This window comes from Crocodylus siamensis, chromosome 7 (assembly GCF_052110815.1).
Source record: "Crocodylus siamensis isolate JL-2025a chromosome 7, ASM5211081v1, whole genome shotgun sequence".
Lineage (NCBI taxonomy): Eukaryota > Metazoa > Chordata > Crocodylia > Crocodylidae > Crocodylus > Crocodylus siamensis.
This window is the reverse complement of record NC_143401.1, coordinates 87,951,797-87,977,150: the sequence shown is the minus strand read 5'-3', so window position 1 is coordinate 87,977,150 and position 25,354 is coordinate 87,951,797. Positions and strand designations below refer to the sequence as shown.

Sequence of the window (25,354 nt, the reverse complement as noted above, 5' to 3'; positions counted from 1 at the left end):
CCCAGTATACATCAAGGCAGAGTAAAAGAGCAAAGAAACCCTCTTGGTTGAGCAGGTAGCTCCACACTGTAGCACCCTTGTGTCCCAATCAGCCCCAGTTATTGTCTGCATGTGCGCTGTAGCACACTAACTGTGCCATAGGATAGTACTTGTCAGGCAGTACTATCCTATGGCAGAGTTAATTAGTTTACTGTGGCCTAATAGCACCACACATGCAAATAATGACACTTTATTCCAGAGCTAATTAGTCAACACCACAGTAAAGGGCATGTGTAGATGCGACCACTGAAAAAGTATGCCACGTATGTTGAAATCTCATGTTGATTAGCTAGTTGTAACACAAGTGTCTGTCCTAGATAAGTATTACCCTTTGCAGGAATGATCTGGATTGAAGCCTCCAGGTGCTACCACAATATACTGTAAATGTTTATCAGTGATGGCAAAGGGAGACCAGGCTTCATGTCACGGGCTATTCTACATACTCTCACAGAGGCTGGTTGGGCCATGAGGGTGCTTCAGTGTGGGGTTAAGCGGCAGGCAGCCCCCACATTAAGGCATCTTGTTCCCCAGCCAGCCCCATCAGCATCTACACATTCATTGTGGCAGAGTAAATAACTCCACCGTAGGATGGTACTTGTCTGTCAGTGCTATCCTGCAGCGGAGTTAATTAGTTTGCTCCATCCAAATACAATTGCACACGTAGATGGCGTCACTTTCACTGTAGAGTTAATTGGGCAACTCTGCAGTAAACATCTCATACAGACATGCCCTCTGTCATAATCTGGTCCAATTATTAATGATTTACCCCACCTTAATTTAAATTTTAGTAGAATTGCCTCTGAATACATGCCAAGACAAATGGTTTTGCTACTTAGTTTCCTTTAATCTTTGACCATGCTTTTGCAATGTAGATATTGAAGGCCTTTGAAGGTCTTGCTTCATAATGACTATGGCATACAACATCTAATAAATAAATGTTATTTATTTGTTTTATTAATTTCACTTTACACCTTGAAGAGGGCATAAAATTGCAAGGCAAATAATATTTGTCATCCACTAGGTTGAGACACAAGTTCGCTTCTTGGAAATTATTAAAGTGAATCATACTTTCAACAGAAACGCCCAAGCTCAAGTGTAAAATCTCTCAGCTGAGGTTAATTCTTAAATACCAGGTTTCCAGAGTACTCATAGTAGCATTTACATTTTTTATATAAAGACCTAATTGAAAACATGCTGTAAAAATCAGTCCTACATTTATTCTTAATCAAACATAAAAAATTGCAAACAAGTATTATATACCCAACAAAAATTGTTCTTATTTCAAAAATAGAAATTCCAGTATTTACAGAGCTGGCCTTCTGTATCCACTCATTTGATTTAATTATATGAAGAACACCTGAGAAGTTGCACCATTTTAAAAAATACTACCAGCGTATCAATCTATACTGTGCATATGTTTTGGGTGGTGGGTGTAAACATTTGTTTTGTCTTTTAAAGCTAAATGCTATTACATTTAAGAGAGAGGAAATAAATGACAGTAATAAGATTTGCAGACTTCAGAAACCTCCAAAGAGAGACCTTATTCTTTCACTATGCTGTAGACCTATAAATCTTATCTGAGACAAACTCTGCTATATCCAAGATAGCCTTTCACCTCTAACTCACTAGTTTTATTTGTCTTTTGTCAGGTTTTAAAATATTTTAAAGATATTGTAGCTTTGCATTGATGAGTCTTTGAATACTTTGAATAATTTAAATGCATGAAAATATTTCCAAAGTTATCCAGTCTGATATTAATGAGGGGCCTGTAAGGTCTTAAATTAACTAGATGCTTTGTTCTTACAGCTAATGGCTGCATTATGCTAGGGGAAAAATAAATGTGTTCCTATTAATTTGTGTATAACTAAGTGCTGTATGATTCCCATGACAACTGTGTATTAGAAAAGTAGATAATTTTATGAGTGACATTTTTTGGGGGAAAAAAAACTATACATTTTAACATGAAGAAATTCTGAGAGCTCTTATCTAAATAAATTGGCTTAATGTTTTAAATAACACTTTCACTTGGATGGTCATTTGGAATAATATGAGGTTTTATTTGTTTTAGCAGATATGTATTTGGTTGGTACTTCTATATGTTCCATTTGTTGTTTTCTGAGATTCTCAGAGCAGCATAAACATTTTCTCTTTAAGGGCCATGTTTTTCTTTGGCTCATTTCTGCAGCAATGAGGCATTCCTGCTGCTTACATCACAAGACTAAGTAGTGTTCAGCAGTGAAATAAATACCTTATTAATTCACATACCACACTCACTTTCTTCCCGAAAATTAGCAATTGAAATTTTGTGCGTATATCTTAAATAAAGAGACTGATTCTGAATGGTTTAGTTAAAAGTGAAAAATTTTTTTTCCCCTTCATTCAAAAAGAAGGTCCATGTCTTATTTGAGGGTATGTGATACACGAATAAATACAGTATTGGTCAAAGACAGCTAACTATGAGCTATAAGCAGCATGGGCTTGTAAAGAATCACAGGCGACTGGTGGGGGCATGTGCCCCCCCCGAGATTGACCCCCAAAAGTGTTGGGGGGGAGGGGGGCTGTTGATGCATCCCAACTCGGCACTGCTCAGGACAGGGCCAGGTCCAGAGCAGACAATCAGGCCAGCGGGGATATGGCCAGGGACCACACTCTGCTTCCCTACCCAGCCCCGCCCTCCCTGACAGCGCTCTGGAGCATCAGAGAGCACTCCGGCCAACCAGAGCACTGCCCTGCCTTCCTCCCCCGTGCAGGAGTGGATATGGACTTTTGACCCACCCCTGGGCCTGCCCACATATTGTGCCCCACCAGATTCAGGTGGCACCAGTTGCCCATGTAAAGAATAGAACTGCCAAGCAAACTAGATTGATTTTTAAAAAAAATAAAATTACAAAATTAAGGGATGAAAGGGAATCCACTAGTACCCTATACATGGAGATGTTAGTAAATCATTAGGTTCATCCCTCTTCAGAGCAACGCCTACACACATGCTTAACTTAATCTTTAATCAGGTATGTAAGTGCTGCCCTTAACAGGGAATTTTCTTTGTTTTGTTTTTCAGTGAAGTGGCAAGACTCACTCTTGCAGGTTATTGAGTACTGTGCATCAAGTGCTGAGTATCAATCCCTTTTTTTGTAGGTTTGGAACCTAGGAAAGTAACTTGTAAAGGCTAGGAGGAATTGTACCAGATACATAGGGCTGCCAAATGTCAAGTATGTAGCAGCCTTGTCACTTGTTACCCTGTACTAGCTGAAACGTCACATATCCAGCCAGGAAACGGTGGGCATGGTCATTGTGCCTCTTGCCTGCTAGAGGCCACTGGCACACCTGCATATACCAGTATCTAAATGTTCCTTTTCCTTGTTCTTCTGCTGGATTAAGGCTACAAATAAGCAACTAGGAGATGATGGTAGTATCAGCTGGAGGGGAAGGTGGTGGGCCTCAGTTAAAGTTCCCATTCTGGCCATTGGTTTATTTTCCTGACCCTGCAGACAGTGACAGGAGTTTCCCCACCTACATGAAGTGAAGAAGGCTAAAAATGATAAAAGTTACAGAAACTAGGAAGAATGAGATTCATATAGCAAATATGCTAGTAACTTGCAAGGAAATCATCTAATAACAGGTATTATGTTGGAGGGTGAAACTTAGAAAGAAGGGATGGGCCCAAGACATCACGGTAATGGAAAAGAGCAAACTGGACTTTGGATATTATTGTAATATGGTATTTAAAAAGTGGAATGCGGATTTGGTATTTATCTGTGGAAGTACAGCATCACTGGACTGTACAGCATCACTGGGGTAGTAGTTTCTGTGGGGCAGGTATGTAAGGCAAATGGACTTGGCTGTTGGCTTGCTGAGTGCCTCTCTTTCCAATAAATAAGCTCATTAGCAACAGAGATTTAGCAAATTAATGAGCACTCTCTTAAGTTGTAAGTGGAGCGATTGCTTGTAGGAAAATATTAAAGACAGACAGTGGAGCGATTGCTTGTAGGAAAATATTAAAGACAGACAGACAGACAGACAGACAGACAGACAGACAGACATGGTAGTTGGCTAAACAAATTAAATTGGGAAAGCCAGGGAAATCAACAGATATGTGAATGATCTGGGTTAAATGAAGAAGACAAGTTATTCAGCAAGATATCGGTAAACCAGAGGTAATGAATATGATGAAATTTAAAAATGAAAAGTTTAGGTGAACAGAGGATATTTTTTCCTATCAGCATAATCTACTAGGATGTGAAGCAGTCTCTCAAGAGGCGTAATAGAAGTCTCATCGTTTGTGGTATTTAAAATTAATTGAACAATGAATGCACTAATAAATATAGAACAGGGAGCAATAGTGCCTAGACAGGGAGATATTTTAGATGAGGTATTAAGTCTTCATTGTCTAGACTCTCTGAGGATTTCAAACTTTGCTGCTATTAAAATGATTTTGGTTTCACAGGTTTTTCATGACTTTATTGCAAATTAAAAAAATAGAAATGGCACACTGTGAGAGAATTGTTTAAACACACATGGTCTTGATAATTAGAAAATGTTTCAATCAATGTAAGTTTTATCAGTGATTTGAAGTGCATCATATGTATTCAAGTATATCAAAGATATTGATGTTTCTCTTTACAAAATTAATTGATGCATAATACCACGGAGAAGTTCTACATAAAGGAGCAGGGCCACACATTTAGAATGTTCTTTTTATTTAGGTGTCAGCTGAACACAATAAAAATACTCTGACACATGCATTACAAATTGAGTTCAGGACTCTGGCTCTACTGCTTGTAGAAAGTCCCTAAGCATAATGCTGGTGTATAAGCCAACATTTTAGGGAATGGCTGAAAGCTGATTTGGTACACATAAGTGAATTCAGAATGGAGGAAAGTGATGGTTTGCAGCTGAATTATGCATGTATGCAAATTGTGAATACATTGTCACAATGCATTTATATTTTTGTTCTTTGGTTACTCAGCCAATGTGATATATGTCAGTGAATTCAAGATAGCAAATTAAGCATCCAAATTGCTGGATTAGTTCTTCATGTATCCGCATCAGAAATATATGTATGGAATCTGTGCTCCTGGGTGCAAATGACCAAATCACAGAAACAGATGTTTTTAGACTGATTGGTAGGTATTAGTGGGATTTATGCTACTTCTGTAGTTCAACTTCGGGTTGCGTTCAGACTGAGTTCTTTTGGGTGTCATTTCATTGATATGCTAAGGTTCTAGCAATGCTGTGATTTTAATTTGGTGAGCTAAGTTTATAGCATGCAGAATGTTGGCTTATTAAAACTCACATGCTTTACAAGGAAATTAGATCCTTGTGCATGGACTTCTACCAGCCTAGACTTTTAAGGACAATGTTTGCTAAAAAGAATGATAAATAATTTTTAAGCATATATAATTTATACAAATTAGATGTACAATCTGGCAACGTTGATCCTACATTTTGACAAGTAGTATGGTTGATAGAGTCTAATACCTGTGCAAACATGAGCCTACATGAATGAAAGAAAAGAGGTTTTTGTGCATAAATTATATTACCTGCTATTCAGAAACCGTGTATGCACCAGCAGAGACCAGTGTAAGGTTACTCTGAAAATTATGTTTTAAGTACACAAGATTTTGAAAATTGATAATTATACAAAACTGTTATATCAGGGTTTCCATGTCTGTTGTTTCTGCCTCACAGTCTTATTTTATTTTTAATCAAAATAACTTATCTGTCCAGCCACCCACTTGTACTTGTTTTCTCTTAAGATTCCTTTCCCGCTGTTCAGTGTTTTCTTCTCCTTTTTGGTATAGCACTATTCTCTTGTCCACTGTAAAAGTTCTTTCTATGGTTACATTTGAGGAGGATTCCTTCCCTGGATACAGCCAGTATTGGTGTATTGCTTATTCTGTTTGACATAGAGCATGTCTGAATACCTTCCAGTAAATGTACTGACTGTCAGTAAAAATTTAGGCTAAAAATGGCTGTCAGTATGAATTCATACTTGCCTTCTCCAGTGACCACCTTGGTCCTTAACTGATTCTCCACCACTCTTTCCCATGCTTTTAAAGTCTGAGACATCAATCTGACTCCCCAATACTTGCCACTATCCTGGACATCACCTTTCTGCTTGAATATTGGCACCAACACACTCCCTCTCCATTCATTTGACATTTTCTCTGTTGCAAATATCACTTTAAATAGTTTCCACAGTATATTGATTCATTCTTCCCCGAGACTTTCCAAACTTCCATTGCTATATCATTAGGTCCTGTTGCTTTCCAATTCTTTATTGTGTCTGATGCTCTTTTTACATCTGTTCTTCTCATGTCACTCACTATGCCTTGGTTTTTTGTAACATTTGCTTGTAAACTTCTTGCATTCTCTTTCTTCATCAGACTTTCAAAATAGTTCTTCCACCTGTCCTTAATTTTTTGTTTATCAGTAATATCCCAGATTTATATCTGACCATTCTCACATGCATCATATCCCTTGTCAGTCTCTGTCTTCCTTTAGCAGTCTTGCACATTTCATGATCCACATCATGAGACTCTGACAAACATGGAAAAAAAAAAGTTACCAGGAGCAGCAGTGAATTACTTTGACCTGGCTCCACAGTATCTATGTAGATTGGGTGCTTCTGTGGGGCTTTTTGGTGCTTTTGTCTAAAGCTGATTCAATCGGCTATTAGATAAAAGTGCTAAAAGAGCCCCGTTTAGGTGCCTGATATATACAGACATTGGGAAAGCTGGGTCCAGCTGACACACTGCTTCTTCTGGGCATGCACTGGGCATGTGCACGAGCATGGCGAGTTTAAAGTACCATTTTGGGTTTTTTTCACATCTGCAAGCAGCCTTGATGATTTGGCAGATGTTATTACAGCCAGATGCTCTTCCTGACTCTAACTCTTCTTTATAATCTGGGTTTTAGACCAATATCCATGGCAGAGTTGGAAATGTCTTACTTACAGCCAGACATTTAAAAAAATGTCTACTGTGGTTGATGGAAAGTAGAGTATGCCCTCAGCAAGTTTGCATATGATTCAAAAGCTGGGGGGAGTAGTGAATATGCTTGAGGGTATGGTTAAAATTCAGAAAGACCTTGACAAATTGGAGGATAGGACCAAACGAAATCTCATGAGGTTCAATAAGGACAAATGCAAAGTCCTGCACTTAGGATGGAACAATCCCATGCACTGGTACAGGCTGGGGACCAACTGACTTAAACAGCAGCTCTGCAGAAAAGGACCTGGAGGTTACAATAAGCTGAATCTGAGCCAACAGTGTGCCCTTGTTGTGAAGAAGACTAACGGCATCCTGGGCTGCATTAGTTTGGCTGTCAGTTTGCAGATTGTCAGTACAAAATAAAATAGAGGGAGGTGTGGCCTGACACCTTCCCACTATGACTAAAGTCCTTCCTCTGACAGCCACCCAAGAAAGTCTAGCAGTCTTTGTACACACAATGTCTTTTTTCTTCTCTTCCACTGCTCATTTTAAATAATTTCAGAGTATGTGTACATACTTGCTCAAAGTCCAAGTATGTGTCTAGATTGCATCATGCTATTTATAATCACCAGGCAGATCACTCCACCCTGCACCTTTTGGCTTTTTTCTCCTTTTCAGGTAACACCCTAAGTAAGGGAAGTGGGAATCATTGTAGCATTTCCTTTGGGTCTCAAAAATTACTTCACTTTCAAATTAAGCAACACTGTTAAGTGTTTAACGAAGTGGATTGAACAAGGATACAAGATCTTCCTTCAAATGTTTTTATGCCAGTGGAAGAGAGAGAATGTGCATGTAACCCTGATTATTTCAGTGTGTGGCAGTGGACCACTTATGGGTTTGACGAGTCTGTTACTGTCTCCAAACTAACCAGGTCCCTTTAACTCGAGCAATGGAGAATTATGCGTTTAAAGTTAGAATCCCCATGGATCACTCATCTGGAACCTTCAGATTTTACAAATGTGATGACATTCTCTGTGCTATAAAACAGGTCGACTTCTAAGTTTGACAGAGATGAGAACTATCGGACTGTGGAAAAAAAAAACCTGCTGGATCTGAGATTGTGAATCACCTACAAAAAAGATACAATACTGCATGAGGGATTAAAGATTCCTGGCTTTTTGTAAAGAGACTTAGACCAGAGCACCTTGCCTGCTCCCCCTCCCTCCCGCCTCCTCCCGTTTCATAAGAAACTGTGCCTCTGGAGGAGGACTTAATTGTTGCATTAAATACACATGTTCAACCCTTCCAAAAATGACCTTATTTTTGCTCTTTCTTCAAACTGTGATGAGTATTTCAGGATTGGTCTGTCTCTCTCTAGCCCTTTGTTAATTTGAAATCCTTCAAAAAAATTCATTTGGGAAATACCCACAGTAATAGGCTAAGTACAGATGGTCAAAAAGCTTGAGGCTGAATCAATTCAATCTTTGCAGGTTAATCTAAACTACATGGATTGAACCAATAAGAAGGTGAACAGACACTCGCTTTTCATTCTGAAAATTAACCATATGCCTGCAGTGGCCCAGGTGGGAAGTGGGGAGGGATGGGGCGTGGTAAGGTGGAGGTAGAGCACCCCTCCCTGTTTGGCTGGAGCAGACAGCTCAGGCTAAGGCCAGCCCAGCCCAGCCACTCCATGAGGGGAGGTTTGCAAGGCAGGTTCAAAGCATCCTTGGATGTTGGGAGGCTGTGAGTTAGCTTGAATCTGGAGGGGATATCTGGGACAGAAGTTTAGTAAACTGATTTAACCTAAATCAGTTAAGTCTGATACTACATCCATCCAGGGTTATTTTAAACTGGTTTTAGCCACTTTGAAAGTGGTTTATATGTGCTGAACTTCTGTTTCCAATTATTTATATCAGTTAATGTGTAACTTCTGTTCCTAGCCATGGGGACCAGATTCACATAGCAATACATGAATCATGTACCAATTCATGTAGCAATGGGAGAAATGGAGGAAACAAAAGGAAAGTTACTTAGGAACAAGTGATTGACTCATGACTTTCCCAATCAAGAGTCAGTCAGCTCCTATTTGTACCAGTAAAGTCGGCATGCAGATAGTATTAGAATGGGATATTAATTAAGTCATGTCCTTCTCTGCACGACTTGATGCCAAAGATATTAAAACTGATACTAATTCATGTTCAGTGCACCCTCTAAGCCACGTTCACAGTACATATTCGCTCATGCTGTATCCATTAGAGGAGGCATATAGATATATAATTTTCTTTTCCGTGTCTCCAGAAGACTTCATATGATTTCTGTCATTATCCTGCAGAGTAGGAATGGAGAGTTACAGTGGAGTGGCTCTCATGAGGCTTTATAGAAACTTCAGAGGAGTTTCTATAGCTACATGTGTAACATAGGAGGAAGTTGGGCAGGTCTGGGGAAGAGTCAGGACTCTTAAGGAGTCAGGACTGCTTCAAAATACTGGTCCTGCTGCTTTATTACAGCTCTTGTCTGGTAATTCTGGTTAGGCACATCTGGCAGGTAGGTGGGAAATAGAACGTCACAGAAAACAAAATTGTTGCATTTTGCAAAGGTTCATAATTAGGGAAAAGCAAACTTGCAAGTGCTAAAATTGTTGCTAGAAAAACATTTAATCAATGTCCTTTAAAATAGGTGATAGAAACAAAATATGTGATAGGTAAGCTTTTAAAGGTTTTATGGCCCCTTATTAGGGATGACCTGTGTAATTAATTCATGGTTTTGCCACTCGTGCCCTGTCATCTCAGAGATAACTTTATAGCTCATAAAACTGTCACTTGTGTTCTCAGTATACATACAGAAACAATAGTGATAAGCAGTTTTTTTGGCATGTGGCAGTTTGCAAAGAGGAAATGATCTTTCCTAATTCACAAGGAGAAAAAATATTTTCCTCTTGGAGAGTTGGGGAGGACAATATGAAATGCGAACTTGGTGAATAGTTTTTACAGCAAATCTGGTGATGGGCTCAGCAGACTGGGGAGGGAGGAAGGAGTCTTGTTTCTATGTGGAAGCTTTCATTTCTTCTAATAGAGCTCAAAGGGTTCAGTAACACCTTCTTCCACCCTTGCAGCTAAATCCTGTTCTACAATGAGGTGTGTAAGCATCTATGCACAATCCCATTCCTTCCAGCTCAAGTCTGAAAAGCTGTTAATGTATCTACTTTTGTGGCATGTCTTCATCTTAACTTACGACTAGGTCACAAATAGTGTCAGGAGCAACCCACCTTTTTCTATCATGGACTTCAACAGAGTGGAATAGCTTTGCATTTAGATACCCAAGTAAAAGTTAGATGTCTAAAAGGCAGAAAAGGATTTTTCCAGTAATGTAGTGGGAGGGAAAGGCTGACCGATCTATTTTACTGATTCTAGCCTTTTAATTTAAAATGTTGAAAAATATTCTAAGGTGCTGTATTTGTGATAAGAGCCAGAAATGCACATTCTTTATTAATACCACTTAAGCATGCATTCACAACTGATTACATCCGTCTCCTTTACACTGTCTCATACTTTAATGCTGCTTTGGGGTGGCAATTTAGTCATTTTTTCCTGAAAAGGTAGAATTTATCTTCTTCGGTCGTAACAATCAAACCTTGCAGTTGTTGAGCATAGACTTTTACAGAGGTTGTAATGCCACTAAAGAAATGCAAGTGTAGGCAATATTTGCTTAAAGTCAGTGATATTGAGAAGGAAACAAATAAAGTAAAGCCTATATTTGCAGTTCAGGTACATAAAAACATCTTGTACATCACCAAAATTTTTGAAAAAGAGAGTGATTATACTAAATGAAGAATAATAGGAAGAGTCATAAGGCACTAGATGGCAGCCTTGTTATATTAAAATAGTTTAAGACTCAAGAACATTCCAAGGAGAGTGTTTTAAGAGATAAATATAAGTAGGACTTGTATTAATATTGTTAACATAAATTTCCCAGATATTTAAGGATGAAGTGGAAACTTAAAATAAAGGGCAGAAACAATAAATGTTATCGATTGGAAAAGACGTTTGTGCCAGCTGAGTCACACAAAGTCTGCCCACTCTTACATTCTGTGCTACTGGTTTGTATAATTCGACTTTTCTTTTGGGACACCATTAGTTTAAATTAAATACCTACTTTAATTGTAAAACTGTCATGCTTGACTTAAAATAATGAGTGCCACGGATTATATCTAACACTGATTGACTCTGATGCAGATTGAAGCAATTTTTATTATTGTTAACTACAGTAACACTAATGACTTCAAACTGTCACTGTCTTCCGAATATATGGAATCATATCAATAAACGCTGTTTTAAAAAAAAACTCTTTAGTATTTAAGGAGGCCAGGGGAACAAATTACAGCTTGAATCCCAGGATGGTTTGAGAAAAGATGGGGCATAGGAGACCGCCTGTTGAAGAGTGCCAGACAAGCATAGCCTTTGCTTCTGGTTAAAAGAACAACAGAGACCACTTCTGGACTTCCAGAGAATTAAGAAATAACAATACCAAATACCTTAAGTGCCCAATCAAGTATTATGATTCCACCCTCAGTTCTGTACACACATTGGCCTGCTTGTGTCCCTGTCTGTTTTTACTTGTTTATAAATGGATTTATTACACCAAATACTGGCTTGCCTTGCGGCATTGTTGGACAGACTGGGGAAACTTCTTTCTTCTTTTCCCTATTTTTTTTTCCAGTCATCTGTGCATACTTATAAATTCAGTTTGATATGTGCATATCCATTTCAGACTGCAAACTCCTTTATGAATATAAGGCTTGTTTGCCTTCTGTGCTGTCTTCTGCTTCTGTATTGAACTAAAACCCAGAGGAAGTGACAGGAAAAATTACATCTGGCACAAAGCTAACAATGGAAGGTCACCTAGTTAAATGGAGTACCGTTGAACAAAAAAAATAAAATAAAAGGCTACCATGTGGGGCTACCTGGCTTTTCAACTTGGAATCTCAAGGGTGTTAAGTAAGCAAGCAGTGGATTACTTGGCTGGGAGGCTTTGATTGCTTGATGAGACTTCCTAGAGTCACCTGATAAAGGGGAGTGTAAATTATAAACAAACGAGCAAAAAAGGATCTTTTGCTAAAAAGGCCAATGAAAGTAAGGGAGAAGAGATGAGGAACAGAATCAAGAAGCTGATTGCATCAGAGTGAGATTGTGCCCTTATGATATGGAAGAGAAATTGCATATAGGAGGAAGAAACCTGAACTTCTTAGATGGCTATGCCCTAAAAGCAGAAACAACTCAGAGTGCCAAAGGAGAGGTAGGGAGATGTATGTACACATTCTGTTATGTTGTCTAGACCTGTATATTATTTTATCCAGATTTAGTAAGCTGTAATTGTTTTTGGAACCCTTACAAAGGTCAGTGTGTCAGTTTGCTTTACCTGTTGTTTCCTCCTGACAACATAAACTATAAAGTCAAAGAGTCCCAAGGTTAGAGCTCTGGGAACGGGTGTGTATAAGTTTCTGGAAAGTCAAGGGGGTCAGCAGTGATCATCAGTGTCTAATGCATTTGGACTGTGAGGTCTTGTTTCGTTGAAGGGGTTTCAGATAGAGAAGCAGTGCCTAAGAAATGTGTTAGAAAAGCCAAGGATCCCTCTCCAGCAAGTTCTGGGCCTACTCATACCAAAGAACACTTAGGAGAACCAAAGTCCAACATGGCAACACTTAAATATGGAGTGTTGGTATGTGTCCAGTCAAGGGTGTTTTACCAAAACTATGTAACAAACACTTGACTCTATCTTCTTATGTCATGATGTAGAGTTGTCTCAAAGAATTTTGAGGGAGTAATGTCTTGGTTTTTTATACAGACCAAACCTTGCTTTCCATTTTACATCAAAGCGTAGGATGGACAGGGATTCTAGATACCCTTGTACCAATATTCTGCTGCAGAATTGGAAATCAGTTTGTTCTTTCTATTATCATCAGTTTATGTTAGTTTCAGTGCTGCCTTTTCAAGAAATAAGGGCTAGAAACTTACAGTAGTTGGAACACTGCTTCAAGAATCTTACAAACATGTTGATCCTACTGACTTGGCAAAGCTCCCATTGGTCACCTATACACATGCTTTGGGGTGGGGGTGTTTTAATTATGGTGGCTCTCAGGAGCTGCTTTAAATAAAATGCTCGCAGCTGCTTGTGTATTCAGCATCCCGCATTTCAAAATGGTGGCAAGGTCATTTTAACTAAAGCTTGTCAAAGATGCTGCAGCATGCTGGCACGTTCCAACTAGAATGCTCCAGCAGACTTGATTGAGCAAATTAAGTGTGCTCTGACATGTCCTAATCAGAACATATCAGAGAACTTGTAAAAGTGCCCATTGATTTCATGATGCATTACTGACTGTTGCTCTGTCTTAGTAAAGCTTTGGCTGTATGGCAAATTACTGTCCCCAGTAGTTGCACCCTCCATGCAGGCTGACTTCTAAATTGAAGCAATGTAGCTGTGACTGTATAGCAGCCTACTCAGCTTGGGAATAGACTTATTGTCAATGTCACTCAGCATGGCTAATTAGCCCTCCCCCAAAGGGCAGCTACAATGTATTATAGTAGGGAGCTATAGTGGGTGTATCTCCATGTGAAATTAATGCAACGCAGTAAGTTCCAGAGCAGTTTGAGTTGAAGTCAGCTGCTCCTGGATGCGGCATTTACACATGTGCCCTGAACAGTAGCAATTTGAGCTGAGGTGGAGCAGCCCAGGCTGGCAGCAGGCTCGAGGGGTCAGTCCTGGGCCCTGGGTGGGGGTGTTGGGTGGTGAAGGGGCTGGCTGGGGCATGAGTGTGCTAAAGCATGGAGCCGTACAGCACGCAGCCCCCATACGTTAGAACCCTCATGCCCTAGCTAGCCCGTCACCATCTACACGTGACTTTCATTACACTTAATTCTTCCTCCATAAATAAGATAGTATTGTGCCTGACAGTACTAACCTACAGTGGAGTTAATTAATTAACTGCATCCTAATGCTGGTGCACATGTAGACAATGACACTTTACTGCAGAGCTAATCACTGTGCAGTAAAGCGCATGTATAGATGTATCTACTATGTCTGGTTTAGGAGAAAGGTGGCTCAGGGAAATGCAGTGTGTTTGAGGGGTATACCTGCTGGGGATGGTAAGTTTAATGTATAGATGTAGCATAAATAATTTAACCACAATATATTTGTCTGTAAGCAACACTTACATTTCAGGAGCATTGTGAAATTTTTGCAAGGTCTTTCAGGGAAAACCTCTGTGTATATAAATACATTAAAGATAGTTTCTATTTCTGAAGTAATAATGCTATATAAATTCCAATGAATCATTTTTTAAGTTAGAATATGAATATTTTCAAGTACAACATCCCTTATCTCTGATTGGCTGAGTCAACTCAATGTCAGTATGTTGTACAATAGCCTATGAGACACTGATATTAATTTATTGTCAATTTTCTCCCTGTTTGGAATGTGGAGATAGTCTTGTAGTCTGTTCCAGAAATATAACCCATTGACAGCATGCTATAATTTACTATATTCTTGATGAAAAGAGAAGTGGTGACAAGAGAAGAGCAAGCTGTTCTAAGAAGTGACTGTGCGCATTAGCAAAATAGAGGAAATAACAGGAAAGTCATTTTTAAAAATAGCTAATATCAAAGAATATTGAATATATACTAATAAAGAAATAAAGTAGATGAAAAGAGACATATGACCACAGATGTACGACAGTCAAGACAGAATACATATTTTTGGGTGCGATTGTTAAGTCCAGGGTTAGCTCTGTAACAGAATGCCAAGGACACAAGAAACATTTTAGACGTTATGATGCTGAGCACATCTACACGAGACTTTTACTGAGCAGTTGCTTAGTTAACTGCACAGTAAATGTCGTAAAGTCTACATGTATGTCCCTATTAGGGTGCATGAAACTAATAAACTCCACAGCAGTATTTATGACTCCTCTGCTGTGGAGTTTTTTTGTGCACAGCAGCACTCTTATAGACCCTGACTGGGGTGGTTGGGTCATGAGAGTGCTTCAGCGCTGGGGCTGCCTCCCAGTTAGCATTGCACTCGTGCCCCAGCCAGCCCCTCTGCAGCACATTGAGCCCAATTGGAGCAGTCCCAGGCTGGCAGGCTGACCCCTGCACTCCTGCCAGCCAGGGGGTGCTGCAACCGAGCTCAGTGTGCTGCACTCTGGGCTCACATGCAGATGCATGCCTGGGAGCTTCCCAGGCACAATAAGCTATGGAGTAATAAGTTTATTGCTTATTCCACAGTTTATTGCTGCCCACTAATGGCACCTGTAGATGCTCTCACTGTGTCGAACCTAAGTGGAAAAATCATTAGGCTCATTGAAAACTTTTTTTTCTTACTGATGGAATGCTAATTGTAAGAATAACCTCCTGAGCACAGATGAGTTCTGCTTCATTCCCAGTAGCTTTAAAGTCAGAAGGCTACACTTACTATACCTCGCTGCAATTCATTTCATAGAATTTAAAAATGGTAAATAAAAGGGAAGCCTAAGACATTGTTATAAGGAAAGAGAGTTAAACAATAGAAAGAGAAGGAGAAAATTAAATCTATGGAAGATGATGGCAAGGCTCTGTCATTCAAATCTTGGTTACTGTCTATATTATTGATACAGGCAACTTGATGGACGGTATGCTTATCAGTGTACATGTCCTGTAAAGTTCATACAAGTAGCAGTTGGTATACAGGATTACATCACTGCTTTTCAAAAAAGCAGAACGGCAAAAAGCACGGCTCACAGTCCACTTCTATTTCTTCATGTGGGGCTTGATCTACCAGGAAAAAAAATCAATGCATCTTCCTTGTATATGGCGAACAAAGTGGAAATTGATGCCACATTATCTTAATTATCTCACATAACCATAAATGGGTAGTAGGTTTACTGAAGACATGAAGAGTAGAATTTTATTCCATAGCCAAAAGGTCAGGAATTCAGTAACGCTGCTGTGCCATGCTGTTAGGGTCTTTTAGAAGAGATCTCCTTAGATCTCCTTAGTACTGCAGAAAAGGACCTGGGGGTTGTTGCAGACCATAAGCCGAATACGAGTCAACGGTGTGCTTTTGTTCCAGAAAAAGCCTGTAACATACTGGGTTGAATTAACAAGCATGTCACTTGGAGGCAGGGAAAATGATCTTCCACTCTGTTGGGATGGGCTACTGTGGCCAGTTTGGGTCACTTGCCCTTCGGAAAAGACATGGATACATGAGAATGATACTAGTAGTCAAACTGGAAAGAGCCCGGAGGAGAGCAACAAAAATGATTAGAGGTCTAGGAAACATGACTTACGAGAAAAAACAACAGTGCATTCTGATTTCAAAAAAGTATATAGTGAGCTGTATTAAAAGAAGTTTAACTTGCAAACCAAAGCATGTGAAGTTCCCACTGGATTTGTCACTGGTGAGGCCACATCTGCAGTATAATGTCCAGTTTTGGGCACCACGTTCAAGATGTGTGCAATTAGGGAGAGTTCAGCAGGGTTACAAAAATGATTAGAGGTCTGGGAAACCTGATTTATGAAGAAAGGCTGAAAGAACTGAGGTTATTTAGTCTGGAGAAGAAAAGACTGAGGGGGATTTGATAACAGTCTTCAAATATGTGAAGGGTGGTTATGAAGAGGGTGATGATGGACTATTCTCTGTGGCAGCTGGGGATAGAGCAGGAAATAATCAGTCTTCAGTTGCAACAAGGGTTGGATATTAAAAAGGGTTTTCTAACTATGGGGTGACTCGGCATTGGAATAGGTTACCTGGAAAGGCTGTGGGATCTTTGGAAGGTTTTAAAAGCAGGTTAGACAAATGCTTGTCTGTGATTGTTTAGAGAGATGATCCTACCTGCAGCAGGTAGTTGAACTAGATAACCTTTTGATATCCCTTCCAGCCCTGTTTTTCTAAAATGTTTATGCCAGTGAGGTTGAACATTTCTATTCATGCCTCATGGACTTTGAGATGAAGATTAAGTATTTCCAGTCACTTTTCACAAAGGAGGAAGTGTTTGCCCCAACTTTTCAGTTAAAGAGCAAAAAGTCTCATTTAAAGAGCAAATCTTTTATAAATATTGACTTCTTCATAGTGCAGAGGTGAAGAGAATCATCCACTGGGGTTCCATTTCTTCTGTCTTGGTTATTGCCGTTTTCTTATTTTAAACAAAATGATGATTTTTCCCCTAACTGCCAGCCCTGCAAATTAAACCTGGGATCTGGGAATGAAGCTGTGTTTTCTCACATTAGTCTTCTGTGTCCCTTTGCTGTCTGTATAATGCAAGTTCTTGTATTTGTTCTTTTTATCTGATTTTCTGTAGGTTAAATGAGCTATTCATTATACTTCTGCAACCCTTCCGGTATAAGTGGAATTCCAAGTGATTAAAGGCCGGTTCTGTTGATATTTAGTGCACCATAATAAAATCCAATTCTCTCTTCCTCTCCCTCTCTCTTTGGGATGAATTAACACTTTGTTGTTAACACCTTTTAACTGACTTTTATTCCTATTACTAAAATCAGCAGACGAGACTCTGAATAATATACACAGGGGAGCGTGTCTGTGAGCGAAAAGGTATATAGGTCTTACAGTGCAGTGCAGTAATGCTTTGCCTTACTCGTATCTATTACAGCTCATTGTTTTAGGGTACATCATGAGTGCACAGCAGAATATATTGCTTTTTGGAAAGTACTATATAGTGCACAGTTTTCTTTTTGGTGTATGGCACAGTTTCTGTAAAGAATACACGAGGTCTGTGAGATCTCACTTTTGAAACCTGGCAGTGTTCTTTCTACACAGTCTTCATTTGCCCTCGTCTTTGACATCCACTATGAAAGAGGAACATTCCTGTAGCACCAACCTGCCAAAATATCAAAGAGAGCTTGCAGTCACAACTTCGCTTCCTTTTGAGGAACAGCGCTCAGTGATTACTGGAAGAACATGTTTGTGTTATCTTGTAAAGTGGCCATTGGGATTCCCCAAAATAGAAGGAATCCAGATGTTAAAATTATTTCAGACTTAGCTAAGAGTAAACCTAAAATTGAGGCATCTCAACTTCAATTTGTATAGCATGTTTCCAACAGTATAAACGCTAACCAATTAACAAAGGAGCGTGGGCTGAGCTACAAAGACACGGGTTGAGCTACAAAACTGTAATCTAGATCTGAGCTTTCCTAACATGGTTCATGTAATTAATGAAAGCAGACTTTGGGAATTTATTTTTTGAAGTCTGAGGAATGAACTCTACAGTTGCACATTTGATATGCCTGTATCTAGCACATTGGCAAACTTCTACTGTCTGATCCAGCATAAGATAAGACAATTTACAAGCTGATTCCAGTTGATTAGTTGGTACCTGTCTTTGCTACGGTGTTGAATACCCAGGATGCAAATGCTACGGCTGATCCACGCAAGAGAACATTCATTTCAGATGTGCAATATAATATATGCAACTGCTAGACTTTCATGAGAGCTGAGGCACATTCAGAAGTGTCGTGTTTTAAAACTTCTGTATTTTTATTTTTTCTATTTTCAGGGTTATTTTACAGAAATGAATTCATTTTATAAATAAAATTGATGTTTATATGTAATTCTGAAATGAATCAAAGGATATTATTTATAAGTGTTATACAGTAAATTGAATGTAGCAGCACTGGGATTGAAAATAACATCAAGATTTGACTCGCCTCACTAACTTTCTGAGAAGAAACATCCGTTCTGTGAGGATAAAATGTTCACAAACAATGATTAAGTTTGGTTTAGGTTTTTTTTAAATGTGCCATTTCTGTTAACAGAGCAAGCAAATCATATCTATCTGCTGTGCGCATTCAATATCTAGTTTAGGAGTTGAATAAAAATCAAGCTATACAGCCATGGGTCCCATTACAAAGTAGAAGTGTACTACGTAGTACAGCCATTGTAAACATTAGAGTTTTAAAACTTTAATACTTGGGTCATTATCAGTAACATTTCAATGGTTAATGTCTGTTCCGTCTTTAAAGTTGAATGCAAAATTTTTCCTTAGATTTTTTTTTTTTTGTTATACATTTTCCTTTATCTTCCTTTTAGTTCATGGAAAATTCCTGAAACAAAGGAAAGTAATGGGCAGAAATAGGCCTTATGTGCTAGGTGTGTATGTATATGTTATTACTAGTTTTAGGAAACTAATGCAATTTTTACTGTTATGCAAATGATGGTAAACCTTTAAAAATTGTTTAGTGATTTACGAGCATAAATCCCAGTTTCCAAAGTGACTTACAACCTGATTTTAAGGGTATTTTGACACCTAAAGAAGCAGATATTCAGAAGCACCTAAATGTCTATCTCCTCTTTACATCAGTGAGAGTTAAGCATCTAGATTTTTTTCTGAAAAGCATGATTCTCTAAACATCTTTAAAAAATAAGGGCCATGGACACTTTGGATCTCAAATTTCTTAGTCAGAGAAACTTATAGCTTAATTTCGTCAGTACCTAAATCAATTTAGAAAGTGAGAAATAGGCTCATAAATCATGTAGGTACTTTTGAAATTTTATCTGAGATTTCATTCAGTCATGCATTTTTAACAAATGACATCATGCAGGGTTATCTAGTTTAGCCAGCTGCTTTATGTAATGTGTAGTTATTCTGGTCTACTACATTATTTTGTGCTACTTTATTAATGCATACTACATTATTTTGCTAACTTAAAACAAAAAATTAACTGGTAGAGCTGTTTGATGCTAATAAGCTGCTATTTTTAAAACGTATTTTTTGTAGCATAGTATGAAATGTGTGCATTTATAGTGATTCCAATTTTGTCTTAGAAAAATAAGGCTGGAATGGACTAACTGGTCATCTAGTGTAATCCCCTGCTCAAAGCATGATCATCCCATGTAAACCATTCCAGACCAACATTTATCTAAACTGCACTTCAAAACTTCTAATGGCAGAGAGTCAACAGCCTCCCTAAGTAAAGTTTTCCAGTGCAGAACTATCCTTATACCTAGAAAGTTCTTCTTAATATATAATCAGAAACTTCCTTTTTTGCAGTTTAAACCCATTACTACTCATCCTGTGACCAGTTCACAGAGAACAGTTAACATGGTTTTAATAATGGCCCATTTTATATTTGAAGATGATTATCACATCCCTCCATCCCCATCTTCTCTTTTCTAAACTAAGCAATCCTAGTTCTTTCACACTTTTCTCATATAATATTTTCTAGATCATTCAATATTTTTGTGTTCTACTCTCCTGGTCAAGTACTCACAACTGCAGTTGAAGTCAGCTGGGCTTTGAACATGTATATATAGTTATATAATGCTAAGTACTCTGAAAAATCAAGTATTGGACATTTGAACTTGGGCACCCAAAATTAATGGGTACTGCTCACTCCCTCTGTCTCAGCTTCTTATTTGTAAAATGGGGATAGTAAGCCACCTTCTTTTCACAACGGTGCTGTGACAATATGTTCATTAACATTTGTGAACCACTCAGATACTGATGAGCATCATAGAAAAAAGCCGATGATAGATATAATATCGCCTTCAGAACATAGTTTGAACAGTGTGTAATAAGAAAGATGTTATAGACATACACTTGGATAGTAAGATAAAGCAAAATACTGTTAGGCATATTAAGAAGAATCATAGAAAATAAAGGTTGGAAAGGACTTCAGGAGGTCATCTAGTCCAATCCCCTGATCAAAGTAGGACCAGCCCCAACTATGTCACCCCAGCCAAAGCTTTGTGTAGCCAGGTCTTTAAAACCTCCAAGGATGGAGATTCCATAACCTTTCTGGGTAACTTGCTTCAGTGCTTTACTACTGTCTTTATGAGAGAGTTTTTCCTAATATCTAACCTAAACTTCCCTTACTGCAACTTGAGCCCATTGCTCCTTGTTCTGTCATCGGCCACCACTGAAAACGGTCCAGCTCCATCCTCTTTGCAACCCCCTTCAGGTAGTTGAAGGCTGTTATTAAATCCCATCTCAGTCTTCTCTTCTCCAGACTAAATAAGCCCAATTCATAGTTATAGTCTCATAGTTTCTAGGGTTGGAAGGGACCTGAGCAGATCATCTAGTCCGACCCCCTGCCATGGCAGGAAAGAGTACTGGGGTCAAACGACCCCAGCAAGATGTTCATCTAACCTCCTCGTAAACAGCCCCAGGGTAGGAGCCTGCACCACTTCTCTTGGAAGCTGGTTCCAGACCCTACCCGCCCTGACTGTGAAGTAGCGCCTCCTGATATCTAACCTAAACCTGCCCTCTGCCAGCTTGTGACCATTGTTCCTGGTCACTCCTGGCGGTGCTCGGGGGAACAGCGACTCCCCCAATGCCTGCTGATCCCCCCTGACTAGTTTATAACAGGCCACAAGATCCCCCCTCAGCCTTCTCTTTTGGACGCTGAACAGGTTCAGGTCCCGCAGCCTCTCCTCGTAGGGCCTGCCCTGCTGTCCCTTGATCATGCAAGTGGCCCTCCTCTGGACCCTCTCCATGTTGTCCACATCCCTCTTGAAGTGCGGCACCCAGAACTGGATGCAGTACTCCAGCTGTGGCCTGACCAGTGCAGCCTAGAGGGAGAGGATCACCTCCTTGGACCTGCTCGAGATGCATCTGTGGATGCATGCCAAGGTGTGGTTGGCCTTCCTGACTGCCTCCCCACACTGCCGGCCCATGTTCATCTTGGAGTCAATGATGACCCCAAGATCCTTTTCCGCCTCCGTGCTGACACGAGGGGAGTTCCCTAACCTGTAGGTATGGTGCCGGTTGTTCCTCCCGAGGTGCATCATCTTGCACTTGTCTGTGTTGAAACCCATCCTATTCTCGTCTGCCCACCCTTGTAACCTGTCTAGGTCTGATTGTAGCCTGTTGCATCCTTCCAGTGTGCCCACGTCCCCCCACATCTTAGTGTCATCAGCAAATTTGAACAGGTGCTTTTACCCCCTCGTCCAAGTCACTGATGAAGATGTTGAACAGTGCGGGCCCGAGGACCGAGCCCTGGGGGACCCCACTGCCCACGTCCTTCCAGGTTGAGAAGGACCCATCCACTACCACCCTCTGGGTGCGGCCCTCCAGCCAGTTGGCAACCCATTTGACTGTGTGGGTGTCTACGCCACAGCCCCCCAGTTTCTTAATGAGAATGGGGTGAGAGACAGTGTCAAAAGCCTTCTGGAAGTCCAGGAAGACTATATCCACTGCTGCCCCTGCGTCTAACGATCTGGTGATCTGATCGTAAAAGGCCACCAGGTTGGTCTGACAGGACCTGCCACTGATGAACCCATGTTGGTTGCCCCTAAGCATGTAGTCCCCTGCTGGCCCCTCCTGGATGTGTGCCAGAATAATTTTCTCGAACAGCTTGCCTAGGATCGAGGTGAGACTAACCGGCCTATAGTTTTCCGGGTCCTCCTTCCTGCCTTTTTTGAAGATGGGGACCACGTTGGCCCTCTTCCAGTCCTCCGGTACCTCACCAGAGCACCACGAGTGCTCATAAAGCCGTGCCAGGGGACTTGCAATGACCCCGGCCAGTTCCTTTAGAACTCTAGGGTGGAAATCATCCGGACTGGCTGACCCTAATACATCCAACCCCTCCAGAAGCTCCCTAAAAATCCTCGCTAACCCGTGGCCCAGGTGTGCCTCCCCCGGGGCCTGAGGGGGGCCCAGCAGGGAGGTGGCTGTTCTGGTCCCTACTTAGGAAGACAGAGGCAAAGAAATCATTAAACATGTTAGCTTTGCCGTCTGGTGTGACGACCAAGTTTGCCAACGCGTCCTGCAGGGGCCCCACATTACCCGGGACCTTCTTTTTACCCCCTACGTATTTAAAAAAGGACTTCTTATTGTCCTTATTCTGGGAAGCTAGTCCCAGTTCCATCTCTGCCTTGGCCTTCCTAACTACCCCCCTACATCCCCGAGCAACTACAGAATAGTCCTCCCTGGTGATGACCCCTTCTTTCCATTGGGTGTACGCCTCCTTTTTAGCAAGGAGACATTCCCGGATGCTTTTGGTGAGCCTCTCCTTCAGCCTCTCCTCAGAAGTCATGTGCTTCATGTGCAATTGTCATTGTCCTCCACTGGAGTCCCTCCAATTTGTCTGCATCCTTTCTGTAGTGGGGGCCCCAAACCAGAAAGCAGTACTCCAGATATGGCCTCACCAGTGCCAAATAGAGAGGAATTATCACTTCTGTCAATCTGCTGGCAGCACACCTACTAACGCAGTCCAGTATGTCATTAGCCTTCTTGGCAACAATGGCACACTGCTGGTTGATATTCAGCTTATTGTCCACTGTAACCCCTAGGTGCTTTTCTGCAGAGCTGTGCCTGCTGCTTAGCCAGTTGGTCTATGCTGGTGCATGGGATTGTTCCATCTTAAGTGGAAGACTTTGCACTTATCGTTGTTGAACCTCATGATATTTCTTTTGGTCCACTCTTCCAATCTGTCTACGTCTCCCTGAACCCCAGCCCTACCCTCCAGCATATCTACTATCACCCCCAGCTTGGTTTTGTCTGCAGATTTGCCAAAGGTGCATTCTATCCCATCTTTCAGATTGTTGATGAAAACTTTGAACAAATCCAGCCCAGGATTGACCCCTGGGGCACTCCACTTGATACTAGCTGCCAGCTAGACATCAAGCTATTAATTACTACCCCTTGAGCCTGATGATCCAGCTAGGTTTCTGTCTGCCTTACACTCCATTCTTCCAACACATACTTCCTTAGCTTGCTTACAAGAAAGTTGTGGGATACTGTATCAACTGGTCCAACCTTAATTTATAGTCATCCTTGATTCTGACAGTTCCTAACTTTTGCATGCTTTACTTTGCAAGCCTAATAACCTTATTTTAAAATATTTTTGATGTAATTCTGTCTCTGCTAGGGCTTTATATTCAAGATTGATTATAGTAGCACTGCTGTTTATCCCACTAGATTTTTAGCTCTCTGGAGACTTCTCTTTAGTTTCAATGTGCATTTTTACACATGCTCCAGGTGTTGTGGGGGGCAGCATCTCGTGTGTCAGTGTTCCTATATTTCAAAATGGTGGTGGGGGTGCTTTTTCTAACGCTCGTTGAAAGAACTTTAGTTAAAGTGCACCCTCACTGCCATTTTGAAGCATGGGGACGCTGATACAAAAGATGCAGAGACTATCTGGAGTGCATAACTACCACACTCCAGCAGACTCTATTTGAGTCTGCTCCAATGTGCTGTAATTACAGGGTGTCAGAGAAGTCTCCTGGCTTGTCTGTAAGCACCCAGTCTGTTCTCTGGGACTTTTAGCAAAAATTTAAAAAAAAAGAAAAGAAAAGGAAACTGATAAGAAATATTTTACTAAGAGTAAAATAGAGTAGGTCTATTCCCTGCTGGAGGCGTGCACAAAACTCCTATTAACCTTATCAAGAATTGTCTGCTCTCATCAAAGAAAGAAAATAGCGCCTTAAAAATAAATAGCAATGCTGAAATTAAACTATTGCTTTAAAATTTATTTTGCTATTTAATTAAATGGCTGCTTTCTTTTGCCTAATTATTGTTGCACATGTTCTCATTACTGACATTTTGAATTTTCTCATGACTCTTGCCTGCCTTAACTGAGAAAGTAATAAGAGTTCTTTGTAGAATTCAAACCAAACTTATGAAAAGGTCACCACAACGATAAGCCCTAGCTGTCTTTGATCATAGAAACTGTTGATATGGTGCTCTGGTTCCTGTTTCCACTGCTATATCTGTATTGTATACAATGGTTGTTTAATACAAATATATATGCAGCCCTGAGAACAGAATCAAAGGCTTTGTCCTTTTAGCTGAGTTCCCTCATTGTTCTTCTGCAGCCATGCTGTTTCTGTGTCCTCTCTTTCTGGATCCATGAATCTTAAATCCTTCCTGCCCAGTGACCTAGCTTCCATAGGTCAGATAGGGAATTTCCCCATCTAAGCTTGCCTAATGACTGGTTAGTTAAGGAACTCTCCTGGGTGGTGGAAAGTGTGGATTTGATGTTCCTGAAGCTAAGGACAGTGTAGAATCCAGGTCTTCTGCTTCCTGGTTCAGTGCTCTGTTATCTAGATTATATGAAAGCTATTATATCACCATTGCATTTTTTGAATGGAAGTGGCCATGACTGCTATATTTTGGTCCTCATGTGTGCGTAGACTTAGAGCGTATACATGTTAGATTTGTCTGCTAAGGAGGCGGAAGAATGTGTGACATGCATCCCAAATGGGGTTAGGTGTGGAAAAGGTGTTGAGCTGCTTGGCTCTGCTAACAGTGTGGCAGTTCTAGCCCTGCATAGAATAATTATGGTCGCCTAGACCTGCACCTTGTTTTTTTCGTGGAAAGTTATTGGAAGCCAGTGTAAATTTTGGAGCACTGGCGTAATATGGTTCTGGTGACCCATGTACGTCAGAAGGCTGCTTTC

At 40.3% G+C, this 25,354-nt stretch overlaps 1 protein-coding gene across 5 annotated transcripts in view; it reads left to right on the top strand.

Moving 5' to 3' along the window:
• Positions 1–25,354, top strand: part of ATRNL1 (attractin like 1) — a 1,104,086-nt gene that overhangs the window by 427,664 nt on the left and 651,068 nt on the right. The window lies entirely within an intron of this gene.